Source organism: Hylobates moloch, unplaced genomic scaffold, assembly GCF_009828535.3.
Source record: "Hylobates moloch isolate HMO894 unplaced genomic scaffold, HMol_V3 SCAFFOLD_10, whole genome shotgun sequence".
Taxonomy (NCBI): domain Eukaryota; kingdom Metazoa; phylum Chordata; class Mammalia; order Primates; family Hylobatidae; genus Hylobates; species Hylobates moloch.
Genome location: NW_026652285.1, coordinates 62,980,703 through 62,996,927, shown reverse-complemented (window position 1 = coordinate 62,996,927; position 16,225 = coordinate 62,980,703). Strand labels below are relative to the sequence as shown.

At 44.5% G+C, this 16,225-nt stretch overlaps 1 pseudogene; it reads left to right on the top strand.

Moving 5' to 3' along the window:
• Positions 1-11,094: 11,094 nt before the first annotated feature.
• On the top strand, positions 11,095-15,640 carry LOC116475424 (interleukin-6 receptor subunit alpha-like; annotated as a pseudogene).
• The last annotated feature ends 585 nt before the right edge of the window (positions 15,641-16,225 follow it).

Below are 16,225 nucleotides of genomic sequence, written 5' to 3'. Positions count from 1 at the left end.
TGCCAAGCATGCCAAGACATTCAGGTCTGCCACCAAGGTTTCTTTTCAAGACAGACACCTGTCTACAGAACTGTGGTTACTCAACTTCTCCACCCATCAGGAGCCAAAGAGCAGTTCCCATAACTTCAAGTTCCGGAGACCAACAGGGCATCTAGATAAACTACCCGGGTATGCATCATTGGAGGGATTCACATCTCCTTCAAGGTGCTATCTTCAACCATACAACTCTCAAGCGCAGACCATGCCCTCTTCCCTGCTCAACCAGGGAAAAACAGTCATCTGAAAGGCACTGGACCTGCTTGGAGCCATAGCTGATATAAAATGAAGTGCAGGAGAATTTCACTCCTCTGAGGTGTCTTGCCTGGAGTGTAGGTAACTGTGTGGCCCCAGTGCACACACAGGCCTGTTTGTAAACCATGTGAGCTCTTTTGGACAAATCACACTGAACTTGTTTGCATATTGAACAGAAAAAGATAATTTTCTTCCCCTCTCATTCAGCTTTTTTCCCACACATTCAAACGATAATAATATATTAATAATAATAGTGTTTGTGTGACCTAACCCCAGCAAAGAAACTCAAGCAAAAGGGAGAAAGGTAGACAGGTGTACCCCAAGCTTGCCAGCCGAGCAACTGCTGCCTTCCCCAAGGCTGCTCCAGGATGTCCTCTGATTCTGCGAGGTGGCAGCGTCCTGAGTCACAGCCCCGCTGGGGGCCTCGCACCTATCCAGGGCTTGGAGGGCATCTGCAGGTTTGACTTTTTCTGCGACATCCCTGTTCAATGTTAAATAGGCTCTACATAAGAGAATCAACAGTGTGCAGGGTGTAGTCCTCATTGGCACCAATAATTGCTACCAAAACAGAGAGATGTGTCAGTGCCAAATTTCCTGAGAGTTATGCTAAGATCAGAAGTGTCTTTGTGCAACACTTCTCTGCGAGTGTCCACAGGCAGTGGGACAGAGCTAGGGAGGAAGAGGACCTCGGGGCAGGTGCTGGGTAGCACCTGTCAGACTTGTGTCTCAGCAGCGACAGAGCGGCAGCCGGCGCGGTTTACTGTCGCGGGCAGAGAGGAGCTGTTCACGGCTGCTAGCTTAGTAATTTGTAGATAATGAGCTCCTGGTAGAAGCCTGTGGGTTTCAGAGCATATGCTTCAACAGATGGGCTGGCCTCGGCAAGGGTGGGGGTGCACTTGGACCTGTCAATCACTGGCTTCCAGCTTCCGGGAGGGAACAAGCCCGGGAGAAGGCAAGGTTAGCTGCAGAAGCACAGTTCCACACAGGCTGGCCATGGCCCACAGTGATCCCCTCACCTTGCAGGAGCGCCTGGAGCCCCGGGCTCAGCTTCAGATCAGTCCTAAGTCATTTCATGAGGGGAACACTCTTCACTAGATCTATGGTTCTCCAAGTGGGTCCCCAGATGGGGAGCAGCCCCAGGAAACCTGTCAGATATGTGAATTCCAGCCACTCCACACCTGGTGGGTGGGAAACTCGGGTGGATCCCTCAATCTGTGTTGGAACAAATCTCTCAGAGGATTCCCAGATGAGCTGAGGTTTGAGAAGCACTGAACAAGCTCATTATCCACTTAAGGACCAGAAGTGTGTGATCTCCTCCTTTCCACCCTGATTTCTTAGGCCCAGTGTATTGTTGGACACAAAATGTGATCCAAGTGGAATTTTTAGAGGGGCTGTAGAAGGAAAGGGACTCTGCGAAATAATTTCAGCTTCACTCCTCAAACTTATTTCAGATTGTATTAAATCCTCAAACATTGTATTAAATCCCGGAAAGAGAACATCTGGTAGCGGAGGTTATTTTCCACGCTCAGCAGCAGGACCAGTGCCTGCCCCTGCAAGACCCCTAGAACAGCAAACTCTGGAAAGAAGTAAAGGACTAACTTCAGCTCAGTCTTGAATTTGGGAATATTCCTTTTATTAATAAAACAAGATTAAACCTACAGTGCTATGGATCTTGCTAATTAGAAAAGTAGAGCAAAGAAAAAAAACACCAGAAAGCAAGCAAATAAAAACCCCAAATAGTTACTGAAGAAATTGTTGCAGAATCAGTGCTCTGGGTTGGATTGGTGAGACTTTCATCACCAGCCCTGCAGCATCAGAGTCCTGCAGAGGCTGCTGCAGAGGCTGCAGGCCGTTCTCAGGCACAGGCTTTGGTTTAGCCCTGGGGACGCAGCATGTCCCCATTAGCTGGACACAAAACCAAGGCTTGAAAGAGGGGACTGCCTTACTCTGCAATGCTTCTTGGCTGCTCCCAAGTGAACCTGACCTTTTTTCTTACTTATATAAGGATCCAGTGGAGACCCTGAGCTGACCCAGCGTCAGGAAGCTCCTGCTACCCGCTCCCCGCCCCCCGGCCCCGCTGCTCCACAACCCCACCCCAAGCAGGGGACATGCCCACTGCCTTGGAAGTTGAGAGAGGGACAAGAATGACATGGCGCTATATGCCAAATTGGCTTTTATTAGGTGAAGTGTTTCTCCTAGTCAGTTATACTGACTGAGCTTTTAGGTTCTTCATCTGTAAAATGGAGCTGTTAATACCGCTTTCAAATACATTTTGCGGGCGTTAAATGAGACGTGCTGCAGGTAGCATCTGGCCCAGGCTGATGCTGTGGTTTTGAGAATGTGGGTTGCCACCCATTAGTGGAAAGGAAAATCAATCCAGTAGGTCATGGTTCAAATTGATTTGTTGTTGTTGATTCTAAATGATTTACTGGGGGTTTGTATTTAAATCTTCTGTGTCATATTTGATGTTAACTTTGTTATGGTTTTTCTTTATCATACATAGTGAAGCTAAGCTTTTCATGACACTTTTGTTTCCGTTGTATCTCATACACAAATGTAGTTCTTACTTGGGGCTGTAGACCCCAAAAATGGAAAAATATTGCATTAGGTGGACAATAAATATTTGTCTCTTTCCTCTTTCCTTCTTCGTCCTTTCATCTGTCCCTCAGAAACTCAGGGTGACCACCTCTGTCCCTCTGGCATCAGTGTTAACGGTAGGTACAGTGAAACGGAGGGAGGAGTCATCTTCATTGGGTCAGGGTGTAGATCATTACCTCGGCATGCAGAGTGGCTGTTTCTCGGCTCTGTAGGAGGGAAGTCATGGGCCGGCACACCACATGTACCCAGCCATCCCCTGAAGGGCCGGTGGGACCACAGGGGGCCCCAGAGCGAGGAACTGGGAGTGCTAGTGGGCAGCTTATGGATAAAGAAGAGGGAATGGGGTACCCACCTTACTTACCTTCTTGCCATAGCATCCTACCATGCAGGTAGTTAGAAAAGAGTCCAAAACTCAGAGGACATCAGGAGGTAATGTTGTATGAGAGAGAGAGAGTGTGTGTGTGTGTGTGTGTGTGTGTGTGTGTGTGTGAGAGAGAGAGAGAGAGAGACATGTGAGAGGTGTGAGTGTACGTGAAGGAGGCCAGGGAATTCTTAGCTAGGGCTGCATGGGGAATTCCAACTAGTGCTGCATCACTTGTCTTAGTGTTTGAAGAAAAAGCAAATATGAGTGGCCTGAACAGACAAAAAATGGAATGGATGGATGGCTGACAGCCTGAGATGAAGGGTCACTGGGCTGCAGGGGCATGAGTCCATCTAATTAACTAAAGACCGTGTGTTGCCAACACCCTCAGAAATAGTGACTGCCCCTGGGTGGTGGCTTCAGCCCCTCCCCCCACCCCAGCCCTGCACAGCTGGGGATGCAGGCTCAGCTGTCACAGCACACTGGCCTTCATTCCACTGAACAATGACCTTGACTCCTGGGAGCAGGAGCCACAAGGATTTAATACATGTCCCACTCTCCTCTTGGTGGGCCGGCAGCCATCCAGCGTGGACATAATGCTGGAGCTGCCGCTCTGCCACTCCCTTCCCTTCACTTCCAGGGAAGTCGTCCCTCTCCTGTTGGTACAGTGGAGTCAGCTGGGCTTGGAGCCATGAAACAGACCGTGGTCATTTGGGCAGAAGCTTCCTCCCTCCTCCTCTGCTGCTGGTCCATGGTACAACTCCCCAGGCCTTATTCCTAAGAACTATGACCATCTCTCTGGCCTGAGATGCTGGAAGGGAAGCCTGCTTTCCAGAGAATGCAGCTGACACCTGACCTTGGCCAGCTCCCCTAGGCTGGGCTGCTGGGCAGGACAGCATCCAGGTGAGCAGCTAAGCAGCTGCTTCTGTAGCACCTTGCTCACAGCTCAGGGCAAGCTGTGTTTTACGACTGCTGCGGAAACCTAGCACCTTGAAGATGATGGCAGGAGACCTGCTAAGATGTTCCTCCCCACTCCAGGGTGATGCTTTTCAGGGGTTTGAGGTTTCTCCCTTTGTGGTTTCTACCAGAAGCCTGGGGGAAGCAGGATGTCTAGACAGAGGGGGAAATACATATCTTGTTTTCCTTTTATTCATTTTTATTTCCTTTCTATTCTTTTTTTTTCTTTTGGCAGTTGGAGTTCAAAAGAAATAAATTGATATTTATCTGAAGACAAAAGATCTTACTCAATATATTTTCATTGCAAAGGCATTCTGAGAAATATTTTGGGGAGAAACTTACTAAACTGTGATGGACTTACATTAAGCATTTTAAAAATGATCTGAATAAGTTAAAGTCACATCTTAGAACTTGCATTTTCCTTTTCTCATCCCATCAGAGTGTATGTTAGCTAAACTGGCAATTGACTTAGACTTTGAGATGGGAGTTAAGCTAAAACCAGACTTTGCTTTCGGGGCTGCAGGTGACACACTGGTATTACAACTACTTTCTGAAACCCCATCGTCAAAATCCCTTCAGTTTTAACATCCAACTCCACTTTTTTCCTTAAAAAATGAATCTGAATTTTTTTGCATGGCGCCCAAGAATACTTTATGAATCCATCCATTCAATAATATGAATGGAGTGGTGTTAATCCTTGTAATTCCAGCAACCTCCCTCATTAGCAGTGTGATGAAAACATTAGGACATCGGCTTACAACCTTGGTGGTACGTCAGAACCACATAGAAAGCCACCTAAAATTCCCAATGTTTAGGTAATCTTACCTCTGGGTATTGCCCTAAATAGTTTTTTTTTTTCAGAGATGCAGTTTTGCACATGTCGCCCAGGCTGGAGCACAATGGCGGGATCTCAGCTCACTGCGACCTCTGCCTCCCAGGTTCTAGTGATTCTCCTGCCTCAGCCTCCTGAGTATCTGAGATTACAGGCAACCACCATCACGGCTGGCTAACTTTTGTATTTTTAGTAGAGACGGGGTTGCACCACCATTGGCCAGGCTGGTCTCAAACTCCTGACCTTAGGTGATCTGCCGGCCTCGGCCTCCCAAAGTGCTGAGATTACAGGCATGAGCCACTGCGCCTGGCCTGCCCTTAACAATTGAAAGCAGGGACTTGAACAAATATTTGTACACCCATGTTCATAGCAGCATTATTTACAATGAATAAAAGGTGAATGCAACTCAGGTGTCCATAGATCAATGAATGGTTAAACAAAATGTGGTCTGTTCATACGATGAAATGTTATTCAACCTTAAAAAGGAAGGAAATTCTGACACATCCTACAACATGGATGATCCTTGAGGACATTATGTTAAATGAAATAAACCAGTCACAAAGAGACGAATATTATATGATTTTACTCATATGAGATACCTAGAGTAATCAAATTTATAGAGACAGAAAGTATAATGGAGGTTGCCAGAGTCTAGGGGGAGAGGAGGACCAGGATTTGTTATTCAATGGTTATAGAGTTTCCAATGGGTATAGAGTTTAGTTTTGCAAGATAAAAATTGTTCCAGACGCGGATTGTGGTGACAGTTTCACAACAATGTGAATGCACTTAATGTCACTGAACTGTACACCTAAAAATAGTTAAAATGGCAAATTTTATGTTTTGTGTATTTTACCACAATTTTTGAAAACCTAATGTTTAGTCCCTACCCCAGATTAATTTGATTCCTGGAAACAGATCCCAGGTACCAGGCTCCAATGTACAGCCCAGATGGGGAGCTCGTGCCTCAGGTGATTTCACAGCTATGAGAGGTCAGCGGGTTTCCTTGGGGCTGCAGTGGAGTTCAGGAGGCCTGCCTTGAAGAAGCTGATATGCTGCAAATAGGTAAAACAGAGGAATTCTGACCAGATCCCCAGATTACTTGTGGAAGTGTTAAGGTCTTCTTTGGGGGTCCACTTCTGAATTTACATGGATATTCACCCTCAGCTACCTATGGTCACTTGATTTAATGAATGTGTGTTGAGGACCATGATGTTCCCACAAAGACCCTTGCCTGAATCCTCATCAGGGAGACAGACAGAGTTTAATATCTATGCAAATTTACACAGTACACTAAAAGGTGGTAACTTTAATGAAAAACATTGAGCAAGTTAAAGGGAATTAGGAATGGGAAGATAAGGTGGTAGAATGAGGCAGTTATTTGGAGGTTATTATTTTTAAGGGGAAAATTTTGACTGGATACTGTAAGGCTAAAGACAAGAGGTTTTAATTACATAAGGACTGTACTCTAGTGAATACATTTGTTTCTCACAGGAGTAGAGATTAGCAATTCTGAAACGACTTTACCTGTGTACTAGAATTAAACAGGTGAGTAAATAAATTATAGATCATGAGACCCAGGATTCTTACCCACAGAGAAAGAAGTTACAAGTAAGCAAGAGGGGGAACAATGCTAGGATAAACTCTATTCTTCTGGTTTGCAGTTGGAGATATTAATATGAATTCTGTTTATTTTAATATGTCTACAAATGAATATACAGAAATAAATACATATGTATGTTTACACATGGGTTAATATACATACACTTTTTTTTTTCTATTTCTGCCTGCTGAGAGGACTTAGAAACTGTGACATCCTAGTAGCAATAAGCACACACAAGCACCTAGAATTTGGTGTCTAAAATCATTCTCCAATAAAAAGAACCAGGACTCCACAGACAATGTCTGATGCTAGGGCTAGGGAAGGGAAAATAGAAGGTGAGCTTGGAGCATCTTATTGTACCAGAAAGCGAGCAAGTGATTTAAAACAGTTGGAGGTTGGAGGTGGTCATAGGAGTATTTCAAAAGGAACAAACCTGAAGGAGCTACCAATGGTCATAGCTGCAACAATTTTAGCAAGAAAAAGAAATGATTATTGTATTTGACTGTAACCCAAAGAATAAAATAAATAGCCGTGAGTTCATGTTGATATAGATAAATGACTACATAAATAAGATGGGAGAGAAGAAACACATTTTTCCTATTGAATAATTCCAATTAATAAATGCAAGAGGATTGAGAGAAATGGAAATCACCATGAGAATCCCACAGCAATAATTGCAGCAGGGAAGACCCACTGATGAATGCTTGATATTTCCAGAGTCTCATAGTATTTACCCCCAAATATTTCCTAATTATTGTGGTAGTTTAAAAATATCTCCACAAATACTTTAGCATTCTTCTTTTCTGGAACTGAAACTTAGTTGCCCTCCCCTAAGGAACAAAGCATGGTAAGGGAAAAATAGTGACTTTTCAGTGGAGAATAGTGATTTTTAAGTGGCTGACACCACCTTAACCAAGTGATGAGGTTGAACAGCAAACAAGTGAAGGGGTGAACATGATATTAACATCACAGGTGGTTGATATCATTCCCCCCTTCATCTATGATGAGATGAGGCAGATAGACACAACCCCCCTATGGAATTCTCCCTCAAGATTCACGACTTCTGTGGCACCACGAGAAAACAACAGACAACCCCAATATGAGGGAAAGTCTACAAAATACTTGATGAGTATTATTCAAAAGTATCAAGGTCATAAAAAACCCTGAGGAACTGTCACCAATTCCAAGTGACTGAAGAGACATGATGACTACATGTGGTATAATATTCTGGATGGGACCCAGGAAGAGGAAAAGGCCAGAGCGAAAATCTGGTGAAATCTGAATAGTCTGTAGTTTAGTGAATTGTGTTGTACCAATGATAAGTGCACCGTGGTTTTGTGAGATGTTGACATTAGAGGGAGCTTGGGAAGGACCAGAAATTCTCAGCACTATCTTGTAACCCTTTTGTAAATTTGAAATTATTTCAAAACAAAAAAGCTACATAAAAAGAGAAGGAACCACTGGCCTTATGGAGGTTTTGACAAGTAATAAAAAGTAATTGCCTGCATGAGGCCAGACTTCCCCATGAGAAAGCCCAAAGGCTGGTGCCAGATGCTCCTCTGTGAGACCAGGCCGGCCTGACCCCTTTTGTGTGGCTCTGTGGCAAAGGCTGACAACTGTGCCTCTGGTGATGGGTGAGAGAAAATGAAGGTGGAGGGACAGGTTTCTTTCCACCACAAAGCTGAATCAGGGCTGGACCACGGTCCCCTCCACAGCAGTGAGTTCCAACAGCACAAATGCAATCTGTAGACATTTTCTTGGCTGGAAAAGAATCAGGTCCAACTGGAGGCACCTGTCAACTTGAGCTGATTACAGATCAAAACGGGATGGTTGTGGACTCCTGAAACTGCTGTTGGGGTTTTCAGTTTAGTCTTGGTGTCTTCATGTTTTTTTCCTTCTGATTTCATCTCCACATCTCGGGCAAAGCAATCCATCCACAGCAAGGAGCAGATGCACCCTGCCGGCTAGTAGAGAGACGCCCTCACTTATCAAGATAAAAACCAAACTGCGGGAGAGGACTGCTGCCGTCTTGACATAAGCATTGCTTCAGGTTTGACCATCAGTTTCATCTACATGAATTTCATATAGAAATAACCTTGTGGAAGACTACAGGGGCAGAGGAGGGCAGTCAGGGTTGGGGGAGGGAAGAGACAGCTCGGATGACCTGGAAAAACATTCATTGGTAAGCTGAGCGTGGTGGCTCACGCCTGTAATCCCAGCACTCCGGGAGGCAAAGGCGGGCAGATCACGAGGTCAGGAGATCGAGATCATCCTGGTTAACACGGTGAAACCCCGTGTCTACTAAAAAGACAAAAAATAAGCCGGGCGTGGTGGCAAATGCCTGTAGTCTTAGCTACTTGGGAGGCTGAGGCACGAGAATCGCTTGAACCCAGGAGGCAAAGGTTGCAGGGAGCTGAGATCTCGCCACTGCACTCCAGCCTAGGCAACAGAGTGAGACTCCGTCTCAAAATAAATAAATAAATAAAATTAAAGTTTCATTGGTGATTCTAGGATTTATCAAGATACTGTCTTTCCTCTTCCTCCCCAAAAGATTACTGAGTGTAGACAGTCATTGACATCATATCTATAATGGAAAGGATACAGGAACACAGGAGACCTGGCTCTAGTTTGAGCTTTACTGCAAACTGTGTCTCTGGATAAAGACCTCAACTTTTCTAGGTGTCATTTTCTCACCTATTAGCCAGCAGGGTTGAATAATGGTAATTTCTGGGGCCTTTCTCCTGGTATCTCAGGTATAATTTTAGGAACCCGTGATGGGACTCAGTGGAGTTATAAGCAGAATTTAATGGGTATCACAGACTCTATCTAGCCCATTCTGTCTAAAGTGGTTCACGCACACTGCACACTACACACAAAAATAGAGATGAGTTAATGTAAGCACTTTCTTTAGAATTTCTCAGTAAGCCCAAGATGAAAGTTGGCAGAACATTTATAAAATTTTTCCATATTATGACTACAGCCCTTCCTTCCTTCCTTCCTTCCTTCCTTCCTTCCCTCCTTCCTTCCTTCCTTTTCTTTCTTTTTCCTTCCTTCCTTCCCTCCTTTTCTCTCTCCTTCCTTCCTTCCTCCTTCCATCCCTCCCTCCTTCTTTCCCTCCCTCCCTCTCTGCCTCTCTCTCTCTCTTTCTTTCTCTCTCCCTTTTCCTTCCTTCCTTCCTTCTCTTCTTTCTTTCTTTCTTTTTCTCTTTCTTTCTTTCCTTGCTTCCTTCCTTCCTTCCTTCTTTCTTTCTCTCTTTCTCTTTCTTTCCTTTTCTTTCTCTTTCTTTTTTTTTGAGATGCAGTCTTGCTCTGTTGCCCAGGATGGAGGGCTATGGCTCAGTCTTGCCTCATTGCAACCTCTGCCTCCTGAGTTCAAACAATTCTCGTGCCTCAGCCTCTTGAGTAGCTAGGATTGCAGGCTTGTCCCACCATGTCCCACTAATTTTTGCATTTTTAGTAGAAACAGGGTTTCATCATGTTGCCCAGGCTGGTCTTGATCTCCTGGCTTCATGTGGTCTACCTGCCTCCACCTACCAAAATGCTGGGATTACAGGTGTGAGCCATCTTGCCCAGCCAGTCTTTCCTTTCCTAACAAGGAAATTTGTGGTGTGTGTGTGTGAGCATGTTAATCAAGTAAGTCAGTTTATTGCTGTCTGACAACCTCCTAGAACTGACTCTTACATAAGCAATGTTGAATCCTTTGGGTTCAAAGAACATGATTCTAAATCTGAATGATTAGTTTTGGCCTCCTTTCTTTTCTAAGACAAGAGACAGCCCTCTAATTATAGCATACCACAATAAGAAAATCAGCCTAATTAATTTAGTTGAAAATTAATTACCTTTCTTTACCCAGGACAGGGAGTGAAAGGCTTTGCTCTCAAAAGACCACCCCTCCTACCCTGACTGAGGACTCTAGGGACAGGATGAGGAGGCACACCCCCGCTGGGCCAGGCTGCCACCCCAGTACCATATGGGCTAGAATGACTTATGGGGTAAAGAGAGATGAAGCACAGGAGCCCATCACAAAATGCATGGCTGGGCCCTGCTGGGCCGTTGAGCAATACTGTGCTTGCTGTGTGTGCAAAGCAGCAAGGCAAGAGGAAGCTTGGCTGAAATCAGTGCAAAATGCAAAAACACTTCCTTAGTGACCTGGCTTACCCTCATCAACATGTGAATTCTTATTGTTAGCAAAGGGTTCCAGGGTGCTCTCAAACATCAAACACTGCACAGATACCAAACCCACACTTTGACAAATGTTAAGGAGAAACAAACCAAAACCATTTGCTCATAAAACACAGATGGATTGAAAAGACTAAGAGGAAAAAAATCTGGGCAAAATACAATTGGAGTTAGTGAACACAGCACATGCAAAAACTGTTTGAGACATTGGGAACAAAAAGACTAGGGTCAGATCACCCAGCCCTGTTGTTAAACCTATCTCCACCACGAACAGCCAATGGCAGTGCAAATCCCACGTAAGGCAGGGTGCATTGCCCATTCAATAAAGGAAAGCCCAGAATGTGGGCCACTGTGGGGCAGGAAGACCCTTCAGAAGCACAGTGCATGCACACAAGGTACTTCCAGTATGCAAGGGACGGCCGTTTCCAGCCCACCATGCCTGCAACTCATTTGTGTCCACTGTATTCCTATCAACTTATGGCGTTTATAACTAGACCAGAGGAGGGTCTAATAAACTTCAGTCTGAAAAGAGAGTCATGTGAAACAGTTACGAGAATTGCTAGATTTGGAGATCATTCTTCAAATATATCTCTTTCAAAATATTTGTGGTATTCTTAAGCATTGGGCAATGTTTTAACATTTGAGTCTCAACTTTACAACTCGCTTATTGGGAGGTCCTTGCATTTACCAATATTTTAGCCATTATGAAAATAGAGTCTGGAGGGCATTTTCCTTAATATTCTTCAAGATATATGCTATTTTATCAATTATTTACTCAGAGTAATTACACCAAGAAATCATTGCCCTTCATCATTTTAATCCTAAATAATAACAAATGCATCGATTCACTTTGGAAGAATGTCTCAAATTTTATAGTGAAAAAACTCCAAACATACAGTCAGTAGGAACGCTAATATTTACCCTCAGCAAACCATTTGACATTCCAGATTAACTAAAATAATACGGTGACTTAAAGTTGTAAATAATTTGATTATTTAGTGACTGTTTTCCTGCAACAAAAATAAACTTAGGTATCAAAATTGATGTACATTTTCTCATCAATAGTCTGAGAGCTATTTTGTAAATGAGCTACATGCAACTCACTGTACTTGCTATACACAACTCTACTTGCTACAAACTGCCCTCGTTACCACTTGTTCTGTAATCTAAACTGCTCTGTCACCATCTGTCAGCAATGAGGTGGCTTGTTGAGGTTATAAAGCAGCAGGAGGCAGGACAGTGCTTAAGATAGTCAGAACCTGCCCGGCGCAGTGGCTCATGCCTGTAATCCCAGCACTTTGGGAGGCCAAGGCGGGTGGATCACTTGAGATCAGGAGTTCAAGACCAGCCTGCCCAACATGGTAAAACTCTGTCTCTACAAAAATACAAAAATTAGCCGGGTGTGGTGGCGCTGTAATCCCAGCTACTCAGGAGGCTGAGGCAGGAGAATCACTTGAACCCGGGAGGCAGAGGTTGCAGTGAGCCGAGGTTGTGCCATTGCACTGGGCGACAGAGTGAGACTCTGTCTCAAAAAAAAAAATAATAATAATAATAATCAGAACCTCCAACCCCACACCCAAAACACATTATTTTATTTCTATTCTTCCTAATAAGTCTTAGATATTTGTCCTACTGTATGGTCTAAAATCATCCATCCTCAGAGCTGCCCCATCTCCTTGGAAAAGAAATGTAACCAGAGACTGGGGTTCTGATTGAACTTGCACTTGATCCTGAGGAATCCCATAAGAAAATGGATGCTACAATCCCACATTTAGGTTGATATTGTTATCTGTTTGATCTCTCTTTACAAATGCTACTTCCCACTATGCTCCTTCCTCCATCATTTGACACATATTTCTTATACTTCAAGAGGCAGCTCAATATTCAGTTCTAGGATAAATGTTCACGGTTCTATTATCTCATTCTAAGTTAGAATTTTTTTCATGTGCTTATATAAGGTGTGGTACTTACCTCTATCTCAATACTTAACTTATCATTTTGGAAATGGCTATTTGTTGATTTTACCCACTAATTTCAGTGGAAGTCCAAAGATAAATCATTTATTTCTGGAACTTTATGCACAAATAGCACTGAGCATGGACTGAAAGCCTCGTGAAGGCAGCCATGCTGAGCGCCTCACTCCTGCAATATCCCTATGTCTGGTCTATTCCTTGTCATTTGCCAGACACTGAACACATTTTTATCCAATGAATTAATGAAGTTGCACTTAGTATAAAAAGCATAATATACTTTATAATTGATGCAGGCATAATTGCACAAATCTCTTGTAGGAAAAGCTATCCTGCAGCAGAGGTTGGCAAACTATAGCACAATTGCCTGCTTTTGTATCCTCTCCAGCGAAGAACCATTTGTGCATTTTCGAATGGTTTTTTTAAAAAATCAAAATGAGAGTAACATTTTATGACACGTGAGAATTATGTGGAATTCAAATTTGGTGTCGATAAGTAAAGTTTTATTGGCACACGGAGTCTTATTCATTCACTTGTGTCCTGTTCATGGCTGCTCACCCAGGGCAATGCTAACAACAGGGCTGAGCAGCTGTGGCCAAGACCAGGTGTGCGTTCTCCTTGCCTTGCACTCTGGTGCACTACAAATTGCAGTGACGGCCTTCCAGCGCTGCATGCAATGCCATACTATGGCATTTTATTCATTTAATTTCAGTGCATCTTCTTACATTTGCCAAGAGAGGAGGAGAAAAGCGGACTCCAAAAGTCACACTTTCAAGGCAGAATGGAGTGTAGATCATTTTGTTACGAGATTAGAAGACAAAGTATGTCTTTGTTATGCAATGATCTTATAGCTGTGCAAAGAGTATAATATACATTGACTTTACCAGGCAGAGTACTCAGCATGGTATTCCCAACTGCAGGCAGAAAAACCGATAAAATTTAAAATGGAATAATACCTTTTCCAGAAAGAACGCTTGTTTGAAGAGTTGAGAACATTGAAAGGAGCCTCGAACATTAACTAAAAAGCAAGGTAAAAAAAGTATAAAAGTATTGTAAGCAATTATAACAGGCAAAATTATAAACTATTAGATGATGATGGAAGTTATCTGTATCAGCTTGGGGATGAGAAAGCTCTTTAAACAAGACTCAAATTTTACAAACTCATAAAAATATTTAAAATGTTCTACTTCATTAAATGAAGAACTTAGATTGTTCAGAAAATACTAGAATATCATTATGAAAGAATGCAAATTAAAATTATACCTGTTAGACTGGCAAAAATTCAAAATTTCATATCTCACTAATAGGTCAAGACTGGGAAGAAACAGGTCCTCTTTTTCACTATTGATGGGAAAATAAATTGGTCTAGCCAAGTCACTTTAGAAAGTGAATTTCAAGATGTTTTCTTGCATTGTCAGTACTCGTCACTGCTCCAAGTTATGGGAGTGGGAAATTGCACTGACCCCTACTAAGCCAGGCTGGGCGGGGCCAGAGGGAGCCGCACGGGGGCTGCCCCCTGTCCTGAGCCCACCTGCCCACCTGTCACCCTGCCTCTGCCTCCTGGTTCCCACCAGTCCGTCCACCTCTTTGGGACCACTGGGCATTAGCCAAGGAGGAAGCATGCTGGCCACACTGTGGGCAGTGCTGGCACAGGAGGCTGTCCTACTCTGAAGGTAGTGAGTGATGTGCTGACCAGGATACTGCATTCCCCTGACCTGTCCAGAGGGAGAACCTGAAAATCATGCCACTGTCCACTGGTTGCACAGGACTCTGGGTGCAGGCTCATGCCCCAGCAGATGGGCTGGTGTGGGAAGGAGGCTGCTTCTGAGATCGGTGCAGCTCTGCGACTCTGGAAACTATTCTTGCTGCCGGGCTGGCTGCCCAGCAGGTCTGTGCTTTGCTGGTGGATGTTTTTCCTGAGGAGCCCCAGCTCTCCTGCTTCTGGAAGAACCCCCTCAGTGACATTGGTTGTGAATAGAGTCCTCGGAGTCAAGGTTCTGAGTCAAAGTTGTGCTATTGGCGAGGAAGTTTCAGAACTGTCAGGCAGAACTCTTCCAGGAGCCATGCCAGTATTCTCAGGAGTCCCAGAAATTCTGCCAGTTGGCAGTGCCAGAGGGAGATTACTCTTTCTATACAGTGTCCCTGTGTGTTACCAACAGTGTCGGGAGCAAGTTCAGCAAAGCCCAAATATTGGAGGGTTATGGAATCCTGCAGTACGACCCACCTGTCAACATCACAGTCATTGCTGTGGCCAGAAAGCCCTGCTGGCTCAACGTCACCTAGCAAGACCCCCACTCCTGGAACTTATATTTCTACAAACTATGGTTTGATCTTTGATACCTGGCTAAATAGCAAAGATGTTCATAACATGGATGGCCAAGGATCTCCAACATCACCTGGAAAGGCATGAGGCATCAGACACAGCTTCAGGCCCAGGAGGAGCTGGGGCAAGGCTTGTGAAGTAAGTAGACCCCAGAGGTCATGGGCACCCTTTGGGCAGACTCCAGGAGTCCTCCAGCTGAGACCACCTCCACGCAAACACCTACTGCTAATAAAGATGATGATAATATTCTCCCCAGAGATTCTGCAAATGCAACAAGCTTCCTGGGTTAAAGAAGACATGGAAGTTGCAGGGTCTGAAAGAAGATAAGATCAGCATGCACTGGTTGTGTTCTCTGGGGTGGCTGGTCCCAGAGAGACCTAGACCCACCCCAGTGCTTGTTCCTCTCATCTCCCTTCAGTGTCCCCAGCAGCCTTGGAATGGGCACCACTCCCAGCCACGGCCGACCAGATGCCAGGGACCTGTGGAGGCCTTATGACATCAGCAATAGAGACTACTTCTTCCCCATATAGCAAGCCAGGTGGCATCTGGCAGGTTGGGTGTGTAAACCAAAAAAGCATCTGAGATAGCTCCCAATCAGTTTAAAAGTGTATTTTGCCAATGTTAAGAACACGCCTGGAAGAAACAAACACGGAATCATAGAAACAGTTTGGTCTACGTCTTTTTCCAAAGATGCTTTTGTGGGCTTTTGAGTATTTAAAGGGGACAAGCAGGCTGGAGGGGGAAGAGGGAGGGTATGGTCACATAACAGAATTCACACGTGGCAAGAGAAAAGGAGCAGGCAGAGGAATAGTCCATGACATGTTAATCTTGGGCTCAGTAAGTCAGCACTTTACATAAGATATGGTGAACACAGAGCAGCTACCTGTGGAGATGTTTCACCTTGATCTGTAGCTGTCTGCTGAGGAACAAAAGGAAAGGCAGCTTCTTGCATGCCTCAGCTTTCTGCTCATGTTTTTCCTTTTGGCACTGTGAACTGGGGTCCTGAGCTCTTATTTTCCTTTCACAGGTGTCAGGCATGCTGCACCGTGTGGATGACGGAGTGCAAACAGGCTCAGCAGAAGCTGCCTCTCACTGCCCTGCCAGCTCATCTCGGA